The following is a 16,303-nucleotide window of genomic DNA, read 5'->3' on the forward strand; positions in this document are numbered from 1 at the left end:
TACTAATCCAGAATGCCTCTTGTGCCAAACATACAAACTGTGCCCGACTCTATCAGCTGCCTCCAGCAAGGTAAATATTTGTGCCCTGATTTCGAAAAGTGCTGAGCACCCAGCAGCTCCCACTGAGACCAATGGAAGCTGTTCGGTTTCCAAGCACTTTTGAAAGTCTGACCACTTCATTTAGATGCCTAAATGGGAAGTTTTCAGTGCTGAGCAATTTTGAAAATCTGGCCCTAAATCTATAGTTTATCATGTGATTTGAGATCCCCTTTAGGAGAAAAGGCCCTTTGGCCAAGATTTTTCAAAAATGGTGCCTACATTTAGGGTCTTAAAAATTCTTATTTAGGAATCTAAATTTGTGTGCTGATTTTCAAAGGTGCTGAGCACCCAGTAAATCCCAGTGGAGTCAATGAGAGCTTGTAGGTGCTCAGCACTTTTGGAAATCAGGCCATTTATTCTGGGGTCTCGTTATGGACTTAGGCATCTAACTTTAGGCACTCACTTTTTAAACATCTTAGTCTACCAAATATAAGATACAGGGCCCACAAATAGTTTAGAGTGAAAATGAGATCTCAGAAATAACTGTGTCCTCAAATAAGTGTGACTATCATAAAGGGAAGCCAGGTTTGTATGATTAACTGATAAAACCAGTCTTTGGTGTTATTAATGGAGCCCTTTGATTTTTGTTAAATAATTGTACAAATGAACACCAAACTCTGCAGTGGTGGTTCTGTATGACATTGACTTGAGTTCAAGAGGCCATATGGAAGGATAAGCACACCACAGCCCTATCTTCACAGGCAACATGGTGTATTTCAAAATTGTGTTTGTTCATTTGAATGAGCTTAATGTGATTAAAAGCCCTTTTAAACACTTATTGCAGGGTTTGAAGCTTGTGTTAGCTGTCCAAGTTGTAGCCTGGGTTCCAGTCTAGTGCGGGAAGGACTTTTCAATCCCATTAAGAAAAGTCAATTGAGCTAACACAACAGAAACATACACACTTTTTGCCCATTAAGACAGAACCCAAGAGCTACATCTCCTGTGTTACTCGGTATGACTGACTGTCCTAACCAAAAGTGTATGCAATTACCTTTAAAACATAATGGGTTGCAACAGTGTAGACACTGGGGAAAAATATTCTTTAGTGCAACTCCACTTAGCTAAGTTACACCAGGGATAATTTGGTCATTAGGTTTCAGGTGCTCTATTCTGTACATGGCTATTACCGTTCTCTTGGCACAAACCCAGATAAATCATTAGTACATGGATTGCCAGTGCTCTGCCAGCCTTTTTAGGATGTAAGCACAAAGAAAAGGCACTTTGCTAACATGACAATAAATGTTTAAAGCCTAGTAACGTCTCCTAGTAACATTACTAATACAGAGCCGGCTTTCATGAACAAATAATGGAAATACAGGCTGAAATTACGAAGGCATTAGAGATTTTGCATAATTAAAAATATCATTTCATAACAGCTGTGATAAAAATTGCTATTTTCTTTGCATGATTACCATTAGCAACTGGTATTTTATTGTATGCGCTTATTAAAATGTTCATTTTTGTGAAGGGAAGTTGAATTGAAAAGTGGCACAAGAAAGCTAAGGGTAAAGCGGAGGTTTTGGAACTATTAATACTATAAAACGCTGAGAAATTCGCTGTGTGTAAATTGGGTTTCTGAGACACACTGGATTATGGCTTCCCCACTCTGATATTCAGCTTTGTCTGGCAGAGTGAACAATCATAAGCTTCCAAGATTTTTTCTCCCTGCCCAGCTCCCTCCCTTTGTAGTCTGGCTCCCACTCTTTCTTCATGTGGATTTTTCTTCTACTTTCAAACATACATATGGAAAAAATCAGGTTTATGCAATAGCAGATTTGTAGAAAATATGCTAAAACTTTAAATAAAATATTAACAACTAGTCAATGTCGGTGTCAACATATAAAGTGCTGAAAAGAGTTTCAGATTGTCAAATATTTCCATCAGAGAAAAATAATTTGGAAGGCAGAGCGGGGAAAAACTCTTCCTTTCTGCTTGTATACATGTGGACAATGTAATATAATCTGGACCAATACAAAGTCCCAGTGCTCACTGGCTCCTGAACTCAGCAGGAAAAGACCTATAGAAAGTAGCAGTGTTCAGCAACTCCTGCCAAAGGCACAACACGCTAGCATGTAAAGCCTCGTCTCTGAAGTACTCAAGGAATGCCAGGTGGCAGCCTTATACAATGCTTTTGCTGCAATCTTTATCTTCTCAGGCCTTGATGTTACTGCTAGAAGAGGTGTGGTTTGCCTGGGAGGTAACCAAAGTGTGTGAGCTATAGCGAGGTAAAAAACACAGCGGAGACAAGGCACTTTAATTTTATCATGAAGTAAACTAGGCAAGGTGAACCACAGGCAAGGGAATAATGCTGACCATGCCTCATTTTCCTTGTGGCAAAATTAACACGCCTTGTCTTCATCGTGTTTTTACCTCGATATAGCTCATGCACATTAGCTACCCTGAGGTTAAAAACATACCTTTTCTTAGCAGCGAAGACAAGGCCTTAGTCGCTATTGCAACCATGGCCTTTGGCAGAATAGAATACAAAATGATTTTGTGGGAGAAATCCCTGTAGCTTTAAGGGTGGAAATAACAAGGGACAGTATGAGCCTATTGAAGTCAAAGTTGGTTCAGCCATTGATTTCAACAAGGTCAGGATTTCACCCAATACATTTTGTTATAAATAACAACTTGTTAAATTTCACTGGAAGTTGAGAGGTCTCAGCACCTCTCTGAAGGTATTCCAGAATTTTGCAGGATCAAGCGCATAAGGATTAATTAGATAATGTCTGTAAAAGGCTTTTGAAATAAAAATTCTAAGGAGAGTAAAAAGAAGTTAAGGAATTTAGGAGCACAAATCCCATTTGAAATCCTTTGTGTGTTTTTGAAAGACTAAAAATTGCTACCAGTGCCTGTAAATTACTAAGGTACAAATATCTATGTGCTGGAGACTACTGTCTGTCTGTCTGTCTTCGGTACCTATATGGCCCCCCATCACCACGGTATCAGAGAAGCTTACAATCTTTAATGTATTTATCCTCAACAATATCTCTAGGAGTGTGTTACCCCTAATTTACAGATGAGGAACAGAGGCCCAGAGAGACTAAGTGACTTGTCTAAGGTCTCACAGGACATCTGTGCTGGAGCAGGGAATTGGAGCCCCAGGCTACTGCCTAAACCACTGCACCATCCTCCCACTGCTCTGTGCTTCCACCAAACTCCAGCCACAAACCCTCCAGCAGAATACCAGGCAATGATGTGCTCAACTGATGTAGAATCTCTGCTTAAATTCTTATTTTTTCCAACTCTCCCCAAGTCACTGCTGCTCAATATACAACAGGCTCTTACCTTTAAATTATGGATCTGAAAAACTGTAGGATATGAAAAGACCTACTTACCTATCTGGTTCATGTGCATAATACATCATCTACCAACAGATTCAATCCTGCCTCATTAAACAGAGGTAAAACAATGTAAAGTTTAAAGGGGCGGGGGGTGTCGAAGAAAAAGCTCTCTCAGTATCATGCAAAAGTAAGCTGAACACTTTTGAGGAAACAAATTTAGTGCAGTACAGTACTGATGAGATACCTTTGAATGGCCTGAGAATCAGGAATACCTCAGAGCCATGGCATCAATCTGATTTACAACTTAATAACTTTGTTTCCAGAAATAAAGCAAAGTTGTTATTTAATGGCTGAAATATGGCCATTTTCTCCAAATACCAGTAATAATTTAAATTCATGACTTCTGTATTATTCATGTGGTCCAATTTAATATGAACAGTATTTCCGGCATTCGGTGTTTATGAGGAGTGTGTCTTCAGGGTATACCCTATTTTACGACAAACAGATGCTAGAAATAACTACCCGGTATTCCGCTGCTATGGACTGGGAATTAAAAATAGGTCTTACAATTTTCTATCCTAATCAGAAGAGAACATAAGAATTTCCTTGACAAGTTTCTAGGACACTTTAGACTAGCAGAGCACCTCATTTTTCCATTTCTCTTTTCTTTCTAAAACCTTCTCTCTCTTCACCCAACCTTGGAGCAGCACATCTCCTATTAAGTGATTCACATGTTCAAACAATGGGCAAACCCCACAGTTTTAACATAGAATCATAGAATATCAGGGTTGGAAGGGACCCCAGAAGGTCATCTAGTCCAACCCCCTGCTCAAAGCAGGACCAATTCCCAGTTAAATCATCCCAGCCAGGGCTTTGTCAAGCCTGACCTTAAAAACCTCTAAGGAAGGAGATTCTACCACCTCCCTAGGTAACGCATTCCAGTGTTTCACCACCCTCTTAGTGAAAAAGTTTTTCCTAATATCCAATCTAAACCTCCCCCACTGCAACTTGAGACCATTACTCCTCGTTCTGTCATCTGCTACCATTGAGAACAGTCTAGAGCCATCCTCTTTGGAACCCCCTTTCAGGTAGTTGAAAGCAGCTATCAAATCCCCCCTCATTCTTCTCTTCTGCAGGCTAAACAATCCCAGCTCCCTCAGCCTCTCCTCATAACTCATGTGTTCCAGTCCCCTAATCATTTTTGTTGCCCTTCGCTGGACTCTCTCCAATTTATCCACATCCTTCTTGAAGTGTGGGGCCCAAAACTGGACACAGTACTCCAGATGAGGCCTCACCAATGTCGAATAGAGGGGAACGATCACGTCCCTCGATCTGCTCGCTATGCCCCTACTTATACATCCCAAAATGCCATTGGCCTTCTTGGCAACAAGGGCACACTGCTGACTCATATCCAGCTTCTCGTCCACTGTCACCCCTAGGTCCTTTTCTGCAGAACTGCTGCCTAGCCATTCGGTCCCTAGTCTGTAGCTGTGCATTGGGTTCTTCCGTCCTAAGTGCAGGACCCTGCACTTATCCTTATTGAACCTCATCAGATTCCTTTTGGCCCAATCTTCCAATTGGTCTAGGTCCTTCTGTATCCTATCCCTCCCCTCCAGCGTATCTACCACTCCTCCCAGTTTAGTATCATCCGCAAATTTGCTGAGAGTGCAATCCACACCATCTTCCAGATCATTTATGAAGATATTGAATAAAACCGGCCCCAGGACCGACCCTTGGGGCACTCCACTTGATACCGGCTGCCAACTAGACATGGAGCCATTGATCACTACCCGTTGAGCCCGACAATTTAGCCAGCTTTCTACCCACCTTATAGTGCATTCATCCAGCCCATACTTCCTTAACTTGCTGACAAGAATACTATGGGAGACCGTGTCAAAAGCTTTGCTAAAGTCAAGAAACAATACATCCACTGCTTTCCCTTCATCCACAGAACCAGTAATCTCATCATAAAAGGCGATTAGATTAGTCAGGCATGACCTTCCCTTGGTGAATCCATGCTGGCTGTTCCTGATCACTTTCCTCTCATGCAAGTGCTTCAGGATTGATTCTTTGAGGACCTGCTCCATGATTTTTCCAGGGACTGAGGTGAGGCTGACTGGCCTGTAGTTCCCAGGATCTTCCTTCTTCCCTTTTTTAAAGATTGGCACTACATTAGCCTTTTTCCAGTCATCCGGGACTTCCCCGGTTCGCCACGAGTTTTCAAAGATAATGGCCAGTGGCTCTGCAATCACAGCCGCCAATTCCTTCAGCACTCTCGGATGCAACTCGTCCGGCCCCATGGACTTGTGCACGTCCAGCTTTTCTAAATAGTCCCTAACCGCCTCTATCTCCACAGAGGGCTGGCCATCTCTTCCGCATTTTGTGATGCCCAGCGCAGCAGTCTGGGAGCTGACCTTGTTAGTGAAAACAGAGGCAAAAAAAGCATTGAGTACATTAGCTTTTTCCACATCCTCTGTCACTAGGTTGCCTCCCTCATTCAGTAAGGGGCCCACACATTCCTTGGCTTTCTTCTTGTTGCCAACATACCTGAAGAAACCCTTCTTGTTACTCTTGACATCTCTGGCTAGCTGCAGCTCCAGGTGCGATTTGGCCCTCCTGATAACATTCCTACATGCCCGAGCAATATTTTTATACTCTTCCCTGGTCATATGTCCAACCTTCCACTTCTTGTAAGCTTCTTTTTTATGTTTAAGATCCGCTAGGATTTCACCATTAAGCCAAGTTGGTCGCCTGCCATATTTACTATTCTTTCGACTCATCGGGATGGTTTGTACCTGTAACCTCAACAGGGATTCCTTGAAATACAGCCAGCTCTCCTGGACTCCTTTCCCCTTCAAGTTAGTCCCCCAGGGGATCCTGGCCATCCGTTCCCTGAGGGAGTCGAAGTCTGCTTTCCTGAAGTCCAGGGTCCGTATCCTGCTGCTTACCTTTGTTCCCTGCGTCAGGATCCTGAACTCAACCAACTCATGGTCACTGCCTCCCAGATTCCCATCCACTTTTGCTTCCCCCACTAATTCTACCCGGTTTGTGAGCAGCAGGTCAAGAAAAGCACCCCCCCTAGTTGGCTCCTCTAGCACTTGCGCCAGGAAATTGTCCCCTACGCTTTCCAAAAACTTCCTGGATTGTCTATGCACCGCTGTATTGCTCTCCCAGCAGATATCAGGAAAATTAAAGTCACCCATGAGAATCAGGGCATGTGATCTAGTAGCTTCCGTGAGCTGCCGGAAGAAAGCCTCATCCACCTCATCCCCCTGGTCCGGTGGTCTATAGCAGACTCCCACCACTACATCACTCTTGTTGCACACACTTCTAAACTTAATCCAGAGACACTCAGGTTTTTCTGCAGTTTCGTACCGGAGCTCTGAGCAGTCATACTGCTCCCTTACATACAGTGCTACTCCCCCACCTTTTCTGCCCTGCCTGTCCTTCCTGAACAGTTTATAACCATCCATGACAGTACTCCAGTCATATGAGTTATCCCACCAAGTCTCTGTTATTCCGATCACGTCATAGTTCCTTGACATCACCAGGACCTCCAGTTCTCCCTGCTTGTTTCCAAGGCTTTGTGCATTTGTATATAAGCACTTGAGATAACCTGTTGATCGCCCCTCATTGCCAGTATGAGGCAGGAGCATTGAGCATCCCTGTTGAGGGATGTGAGCAAGTACAAACATTGTTAGTTTGTAGTTGCTCACATCCCTCAACAGCTTCAAAGATGAATAGCAACCATTTCAATTAGCTGAAAGCAGGCCTGAGTCATCAAAGGGATAATAGGAGGGGCCAAACAACAATTTTTGCTTTTTCACTCTGTGTGTGTGTGCCTATGTGTATGTATAAATACAATGCTGTGAACCAAATTAATTCCCAGTCAATATGGGAAGAATATGCCATCTTCTACTTCTTTAGTACAGCAACTTAAAAAGCAATATTATGAAAATTGAATGTAGGTTGCTCAAAATATACAATAAGAAAATGGGGGATGGAAGGGAATAAGCTTTTTCAACAATTCACAAACAGTGATTTCCTTCTGCTTCCACAGGCTTTTGTCTGCATCAAGAATGTATGTTTTTCAAATCAATATGGGTTCACATAATTTTCCTGAGAGGTTCGGTTTATTTGAATTTTAATTAATATTGTGCTAAGCAAATGTGCTGAACTAACTGTCTTGGAGAGTGAATTCTTTTTTAAATGCACAGAACGGGTACTACCACTACAACCAAAACAGCAACCACACAAGCTTCTGTGAACTGCACTACCAATCAGACCTGCCAAACCGGCAGAAAAAAAATGCAGAAATTGGGCTTGGTTTTGGCTTAATTGGCTTGTGAGTTGCTCATTGGCTAGTTTTTGGCTTGTAGCTTGTTGCTTCTTTTTTTTTAAATCAGCTCCCAGCAAGCAGGGACATGGGTGCGCAAGCAGGGGAACGGCGGGAAGAGAGTCAGGGGTGCACAGTGGGCCCATCATAGTCCCAGACTGGACGCTGCCAGGATCTAGTCACATAGGGTGTTGGAGTTCTTAGGGATTGGTTTGTTATGGCTTTGTTTGGAAATGGGATTAGCTTGATTTTTGGCTTATTGTGAAAATCAGGGTGCTTATGTACCGTGTGAAAGTTGGCAACTGTGTAACCAGTGTACCTGAGTTCTAACATGAAATGAGGATTTAGTGGGAAAGGGGAGATCCTCATTAATACTCATTGAAGTCTTGGCTTCTCTGTCATAGATGCAGCTTGTAATGGTGGCTTACAGCGTGTAGACACTTGTCAATCAAACTGGGCTAGAACTATTCTCTCGTTTAAGATAGGACACTGAAATGTCTTCAAATGGGAACAAATGCAAATCAATATGGACTTCAGATTTGTTCAAAGTAGTAGGTCTCAGTGTGTAAAATTTCATCCCATCGCAGCTTCCCAAAACCACCCAGTCCTTATCTGGTAATTTTAGCCTTTATCTCACTACTGTGGGTACTCAATATCAATAAAATAAGTTTCTTAGGATACTACACTTTATTTATATGAAAAAACTGTTAACATAATTGTGCCTACAGTGGTCATAAAATGGGCTCCCTCTCCCCAGAAAAATTTTGACTATCCAGCTGAATAAAGCCATGTCATAAATATAAAGGGAAGGGTAAACCCCATTAAAATCCCTCCTGGCCAGAGGAAAAATAGTCTCACCTGCAAAAGGTTAAGAAGCTAAAGGTAATCTCGCTGGCACCTGACCAAAATGACCAATGAGGAGACAAGATACTTTCAAAAGCTGGGAGGAGGGAGAGAAACAAAGGGTCTGTGTCTGTCGGTATGCTGCTTTTGCCAGGGATAGAACAGGAATGGAGTCTTAGAACTTTTAGTAAGTAATCTAGCTAGGTATGTGTTAGATTATGATTTCTTTAAATGGCTGAGAAAAGAACTGTGCTGAATAGAATGACTATTTCTGTCTGTGTGTCTTTTTTGTAACTTGAGGTTTTACCTAGAGGGATTCTCTATGTTTTGAATTTAATTACCCTGTAAGGTATCTAACATCCTGATTTTACAGAGGTGATTCCTTTACTTCTATTTCTATTAAAAGTCTTCTTGTAAGAAAACTGAATGCTTTTTCATTATTCTCAGATCCAAGGGTTTGGGTCTGTGGTCACCTATGCAAATTGGTGAGGATTTTTACCAAACCTTTCCCAGGAAGTGGGGTGCAAGGGTTGGGAGGATTTTGGGGGGGAAAGACGTGTCCAAACTACATTTCCCAGTAAACCCAGTTAGAGTTTGGTGGTGGCAGTGGATATTCCAAGGACAAAGGAAAAAATTAATTTGTACCTTAGGGAAGTTTTAACCTAAGCTGGTAAAAGTAAGCTTAGGAGGTTTTCATGCAGGTCCCCACATCTGTACCCTAGAGTTCAGAGTGGGGGAAGAACCTTGACAAGCCATTTTTGGGTTTCCAAAGAAAGAAAAAAGAATCAGAAGTTTCTGAGGAAAGCAGACACTTTCAGCAGAAATTTGCATGACATCAAAAAAACCCAGTTTAACATTAACAACCACTTTGATGGAAACATTTTGGCTAGCTCCAATTATGACATTTACTATCCATAATGAAAGTCAGAAATTGTTTTTAAAAGATTCACATTTCAGATTTTTCTACCAAAATGAAAAAAATGCCATTTATTTATTAAAATTCTACGAAGAGTAATTACCACTATTTGATAGGTGCATTTGTTGCAGTACATGACATTAAGACGCCACGGGCCAGATCCTCAGCTGATCTGAACTGCAGAAAGGCACTAAATTCATCATTTTATACCAACGGTGAATCTCATCTCACCATATTTTGTGACAAAGATAATAAGAAAAAAAAATCAAGATATTTTATTGCATATACTATCAATTTAAATAACTATTCCTTCTCTACAGTATTAAATATCTACATCTATATAAGCAGACACAGATTTGTTCCCAAGTGACAGTCAGCTAGTTGCAAAACTTATCCAGTTTTAAATTTTCCTTTTCTATTTCCCATTGTCCTGTCTCTGATGGGCTGAAAATAACAACCTGACTTGGTTTCAGAGTAACGGACTAACACGGCTGTATTCGCAACAAGAAAAGGAGGACTTGTGGCACCTTAGGTATTATCTGTACTGGTAAGAACTGATAACTATACAATTAGTTTGAAGCGTGATCATAGTGAGACTTAATGTTCACAAATATTTAGTCCATACATATTAATGAACCCAGTCATGTTTATCTTGTTCATTGTGTCTCATAGGTATTGCACCAGGGTCACCTAATACAGTACAGTAATGTTAATCTTTTACAGCTCATTCTTTGTATCAAGGTACAAGATAGTGTTGTAGTTCAAGTAACAGGCCAAGGGGTTATACTTCAAGCATTTTACAATGACAGCTGTATACTGTATTAGCTAATTGAATACAGTAATAAGAAAAAGAGGCACTACTGGCACAAGTCCTGTAGATCAGGCACAAGGTTTTAGCTTTTTAGAAAAATAAAGGGGTTACACATTCAAAATTGGAATGAAAATAATAATTTAAAATCCAAAAACATCGGTGTAAGTATTCTTTAGTAGTTTGGGTAACCCAAACAACATCTTTATGTTAGCACATGAGAACTAGAGAGTGATGTGGACTACAAAGCGAAATTGACTGGTGTGGAAAAAGTAAACAAAGGGCATCATATAAGTAAGGGGAGGAGGAGAGGAGGAAAAGCCCTCTTATGGCATTTTATCATTCTCCCTACCAGTGTAGGTTGGTGCTTTACTGTATAATTTCTAAGCTTTGACCAGTCTAGTTTTTAAATGTCTGAAATGATGCTTTTTTCTCAGCTTCACTTTGGGGTTAAGACCAGGTACATTGTAGATGATAATATGGGAAAGCATTATCCACTCTGGATTTTCAGTTGGCTGGTTTCAAGAATGTGCATGCTGATTTCAAAGAAGCAGTGCTTCATTATTCACAAATGGTTCCAAGAGTTGACCTACAACCCACCAAGATTCAAACATTAGTTGTCTGCAAACTTCTCTGGAAAGGTTTACAGCAGGGGTGAGTGAATTACAAAAATCATAACCAAAGTAGGTACTGCCTATGAATTCACATGACTTCTGAGATCCCACTGTCAGTTTACTCAAAGAACTACCAAACCTGACCTGTAGATGGCACACAGATCAAGAATGAAGCTTGTAATGATATTTGCTTGCAGTTATGTCATTCAAGTACCAAGGCTGTGGCTTCTGGGTGATGGAGAAAGATGGAGGATGGATCTGGAACAAGCAAGAGAAGCTCATTGCTGCGTTCCCAGTCCTTAATTCGGCTTGGCAGTTCATAGCTCTAGCACCTCTGGGCTTGCTGCTTCATTTATGAATTTAAAAAATTTGCTTGAGCCCCGACACCTAATTGCTTGAGTCCCAGAACCTCTTTCATTACAAATTAAGCACTGTGTGTTCCCGAGTAAACACTTATTGTTTAAGACAGATCGTGGTTCCGTATATATTATAACGGAGCAGAGGACAATCACATTTTTAGGAAATAATAAAGGTGAGGCAGTGGCAGATGCCTTCACCTTCCCCACAGCAAGATGCCATAGATGCACCAAAGAATAAACTAAGTCTGGGGTAAAATGTGTTTAATACACAAAACTGAAGTAATGGAAATCCAAGTCACTCACATCCACCTATTCAAAAATGTTCACATATCAAGGGGCATCTGAATAAAACCCCTGTTGGGATCTGGTACTTATAAACAAACAAGAAACAAGAGACCATGTGCATCCTGGCATTGTAGCTGATAAAAATATTCTGTTCACTTACATGGAAAGTCTGGGCCCCAAACAATAAAGCTAAGAATGTGTCTTTGAAAGTATACCACCTACCATTTCATCTGAGACTTTTGCCTCTGCGGTACGATGCTCCTGTCATCTTTAGATATAGCTGTTTCAATATTTCAGTGCATCATTACCTCCTGTCTTTTTCAGGTATGTCATTCCATTTTAAAGATAGACAAAATTTCTCCATAAAGGCTTTTTTCTTAATGAAATATGGCCTTATTTAAAAAAAACAACACCATGAAAAGTGTTTCCCATTTCATTGTGTGTTCCAATAGTTCAGTGAAAATCACATTTTTTGCTTTTTGAAAAACTGAATATTTTTCAGTTGGGTTTGGTTGAAAGACCAGTAAATTTCCAAGAAAAAAAATTGAATGAAAATTTTGCCACTCAAACTTTCATAGAAAATATTCACCATTTTCTGTCCATCTGTACTAAATTCCTCTTTTAGTCTTGGTAGGCATTATATAAACCCTATATTTTTTCTCTTTTACCATTATGAGAACCTTTTAAAGTTAAAAGGTCTTATTTAAAAATACTTCATGCATGTACACTATATGATTATAGGTTTGAGGTCGCTTTTAGGAGACTAAATGAACCCCTTTACAAAACTTAAAAAAATGCCTTTTCTCTTTAAGGTCTAAGAGAAAATAGAAAGTAGCACGATGTGAATAACCTTGTAAGTGAAAATCTTTAAAGCTGCTGCTTTTCCATCATCATAAAAGTGAAGTTTCAGAGCAGCAGCCGTGTTAGTCTGTATCCGCAAAAAGAACAGGAGGACTTGTTCACCTTAGAGACTAACAAATTTATTTGAGCATAAGCTTTCATGAGCTACAGCTCACTTCGTCGGATGCATTCAGTGGAAAATGCATCCGATGAAGTGAGCTGTAGCTCACGAAAGCTTATACTCAAATAAATTGGTTGGTCTCTAAGGTGCCACAAGTCCTCCTTTTATAAAAAGGAAAAGGTTCATTTTAAAATAACATGGATGTTTTAATCCTATGGATAGGTGCCATATTTGTACCACTAGAACAAAAGCCCTCTGTTTATCCACAGAAAAAAATTACGTTAGAAGGAGTGCTTTGCTGGGTTGAATCCTGGATCTCTGTTCTCTCTGCTGAGACTGTTATAAGAGGCTCAATTGTGGTGACTGTGCTGATGTGGAAACCATTATTATATCTGAGAACATTCATACAAACCAAAGAAAGTTTACTATACAGTAATGATATTTGGTCAATACTGATTGACCCTGGAAGGTGCTCAGATACTACAGTGATGAGGGTGGTATAAGAACCTATATGGATTAGAAGAGACAACTTGGAGGAAAAAAAATTATCACATAACCAATACTCTAAGTCATCCAATCCCAGAAAGTCAAGTTTCATACACAGAATTCCATGAGAGAGTATCAATATGCCCTCAACTCAAGTTTCATTTTTAAGAATGATTTTTTGTTTGATTCAGCAGTCATGTTTCATTCATACAAGGATAGTTTTCTACCAGCATGAGAACCAAAGGCCTGTTCTGTAATAATATCAAAGGCCAAGTGGTGGAAAAAAAAAAAACACTTCATGCTTCTAAGAGACTCGTGACTGAGTAAGTGGTAATTTAATTGTGTGTCACTCAGGATGCAGGGATTAAAGTATTGCCTGTAAACTGAAATGCTATAAATTAACAAAATGACAAAATTAACATAAAAGGTTTGATCAGCCACATTTACAAGTACAGCAAGTCATTGATATGCCTGCAACTTTCATGGAGAGGCGAAAGCGTATGCTATTCAATCCCTCAGGCTAGGAAGGCTAGACCTTCCCCCAACCATCATGGTGACCTAGTGGGAAACAAGAGGCCCTTCTCTTTAGTAACTTTTTAATTAATTAGGATGACATTCTGAAATGTAATACTATAAACCAAGAGGAAAGAATAACACATGGCACCAGTGTTATTCCCTCACCACAGTCTATAGTAAGCAAGTCAAATCAGCTATCCCACCAAACCTTCTACTTGCCCCAGTAGTCACAGCTGCAAGAAACATAGAGATTTAACAGGGCTTTTCTCTAGCTTTCTTGCTGCACTAGAACGTGTGAATCAGATTCCAAGTCAGAGTACAGCACCTAACCCAGGTGTCCTGCTACAAAAGTCAGTTCTGCTAGGAACTGAGAGAGATGGTTAATACAGGATATCTGCTTGATTATGGAGGACACAGGGAAAATAGATAAGCAATACAGAATAGAAGCTATCCAGATACAAAATAATAATAATAATAATAGTCAGGTTTAGCCATATGGAGTTTTGTGCCAGTTTAACATTAAGGTGAGAATTTAAACCAGTTTAGTTAAACCACGGCAACCCCATATGTGGGCACTCTTATTCCATTTTAACAGTGGTTTATTTCAGTTTCTCTCAAACCATTATTAACAGATTTAAACTACAACCAAAATAAGGCACTCAGACTGGAATAAGAGTGTCTACACCTGGGTTTGCAGTGGTTTCACTAAACCATTTTAGGTAAATTGATATAGATTTGCATGTAGACAACAGCTGAAATTCAGAACACTATACTTGTACTCCAATTTCAGCTTCTTCTCTCCCTTTTACAAACAAAATTTATTTATGATAAAGTATATTAAAAACACCTCACTTAATTTGGCTTATCATAAAGGTGATGAAACGTTATTCTGTTGTTCTGCTTACTCTGACAAAAGGCACAAGATGGATTTACAGCTTGATAAATGTTCATCTCTATGCTAGGGATGAAATAATGATCTTTTCAACAACATTCTTCATTTTTAATTTGTTTAAATATCAGCTGTAACTACAGCTGGTCAAATTTTTTTTGAGTGATGACTTTTTTGTGGCAGATGGAGAATAGATACCCGCAAAATGGAAACAAACTTGAGATTTTTCATGAAATCATCTTTTAGTCAGCTCTGAGATAGAACCCATATATATCCCAATGATAATTGCCAATGATATGCGTTAGTGGGGAAGCCTAAGTCTTGTCATCACAATCACATGAATTTGCAAGTAGGTTTTTGAAATACTATTTTCAATGGAACAACCTATATAGAGTGAGTGACGTAGAATACCTGCAGTGTTCTATTCTAGAGTTGGCTGCATTTCAATTGTGAGCAATTAATTCCAGTATGCAAAGTCCAAGTTCCAAACATGGGATGGCTAAATCTGTGGGAAATCAATTCTGGACGTGGACACAAACTGGTACTTGGGTACTTCAGTGGATATTTGAAAGACTAAATGTCAGTTTAAGTGCCCAAACGTGGAACTGATACTCATGATTCAGATACCCAGGTTGGAAAATTGTATTTTCCATCTCAAAAGCTCTTTGGGAGAAGAGGAGCGAAAGTTGGATACAAATATATCACTCATTATTGTAGTTACATTGAACTACCTTACGGCTAAGTGGCCCAAAATTTAAATGGAGAATTAATTGAACCCATTTTTATATCTTCCAGTTTGGAAGCTCTCTCAGGTGCAGAAGCCATCTACTTGTTCTGTATAAGGCCAGTCCATTCAACAAAAAGGGAAAAAATTGCCTGGGAAAAGACCCTTTAGACACTGTTAGGTCATAGATTCCAAGGCTCGATGACCTTCCCCAAAATAAGTCCTGGATCTTTTAGAAAAAAACATCCCATCTTAATTTTAAAAATGGAGAATCCTTTGCAACCCCTGGTAAATTGTTCCAATGGTTAATTACTATCCTTGTTTAAAATCTACACCTTATTTTCAATCTGAATTTTTCCAGCTTCCACTTCCAGTCATCGAACTATGTTATATCTTTCTCTGCTATGTTGAAGAGCCCAGTATTAAATAGTAGTTCCCCATGTAGGTACTTATAGCCTGTAATCAAATCACCTCAGTCTTCTCTTTAAGCTAAATAGATCAAGATCTTTAAATCTACCCCTATGTTTTCTAATCCTTTAATCATTCTCATTACTTTTTTAAAAACCCTCTCCAATTTATCAACATTGTTCTTGAATTCTATCATTTCCATCTAGTTATGGACCAATGCCAGAGGTACCAGAATTGGAGACAGTAGTCCTGCAGCAGTCACACTAGTGCCAAACAGAGAGATAAAATAACCTCTCTATTCCTACTCAAGATTCCCCTACTCATGCATCTAACCATTGAATTAGCCCTTTTAACTACAGTGTCACATGGGGATCTCATGTACAGCTGATTATCCACCAGGACCCCCAAATCTTTTTCCAGGGTCACTGCTTCCCAGGACAGAGTCCCCCATCCTGTAACTATGGCCTACATTCTTTGTTCCTAGATGTACACATTTACATTTAGCTGTTTTGAAATGGATACTGTTTGCTTGAGCCCAGCTTGCCAAGTGATCCAGAACACTCTGTCTAAGTATCCTGTCCTCTCCATTACTTACCACTTTACCAATTTTTGTGTCATCTGCAAACTTTACCAGAGACGATTTTATGTTTTCTTCCAGGATATTAATAAAAACGTTAAACAGCATAGGGATAAAAACAGATCCCTGCAGGACCCCACTGGAAAAACACCCATTTGATGATGAGTCCCTGTTTACAATTCCATCAGCTAGCCCACC

The sequence above is a fragment of the Lepidochelys kempii genome, chromosome 1 (assembly GCF_965140265.1).
Source record: "Lepidochelys kempii isolate rLepKem1 chromosome 1, rLepKem1.hap2, whole genome shotgun sequence".
Classification (NCBI taxonomy): Eukaryota; Metazoa; Chordata; order Testudines; family Cheloniidae; genus Lepidochelys; species Lepidochelys kempii.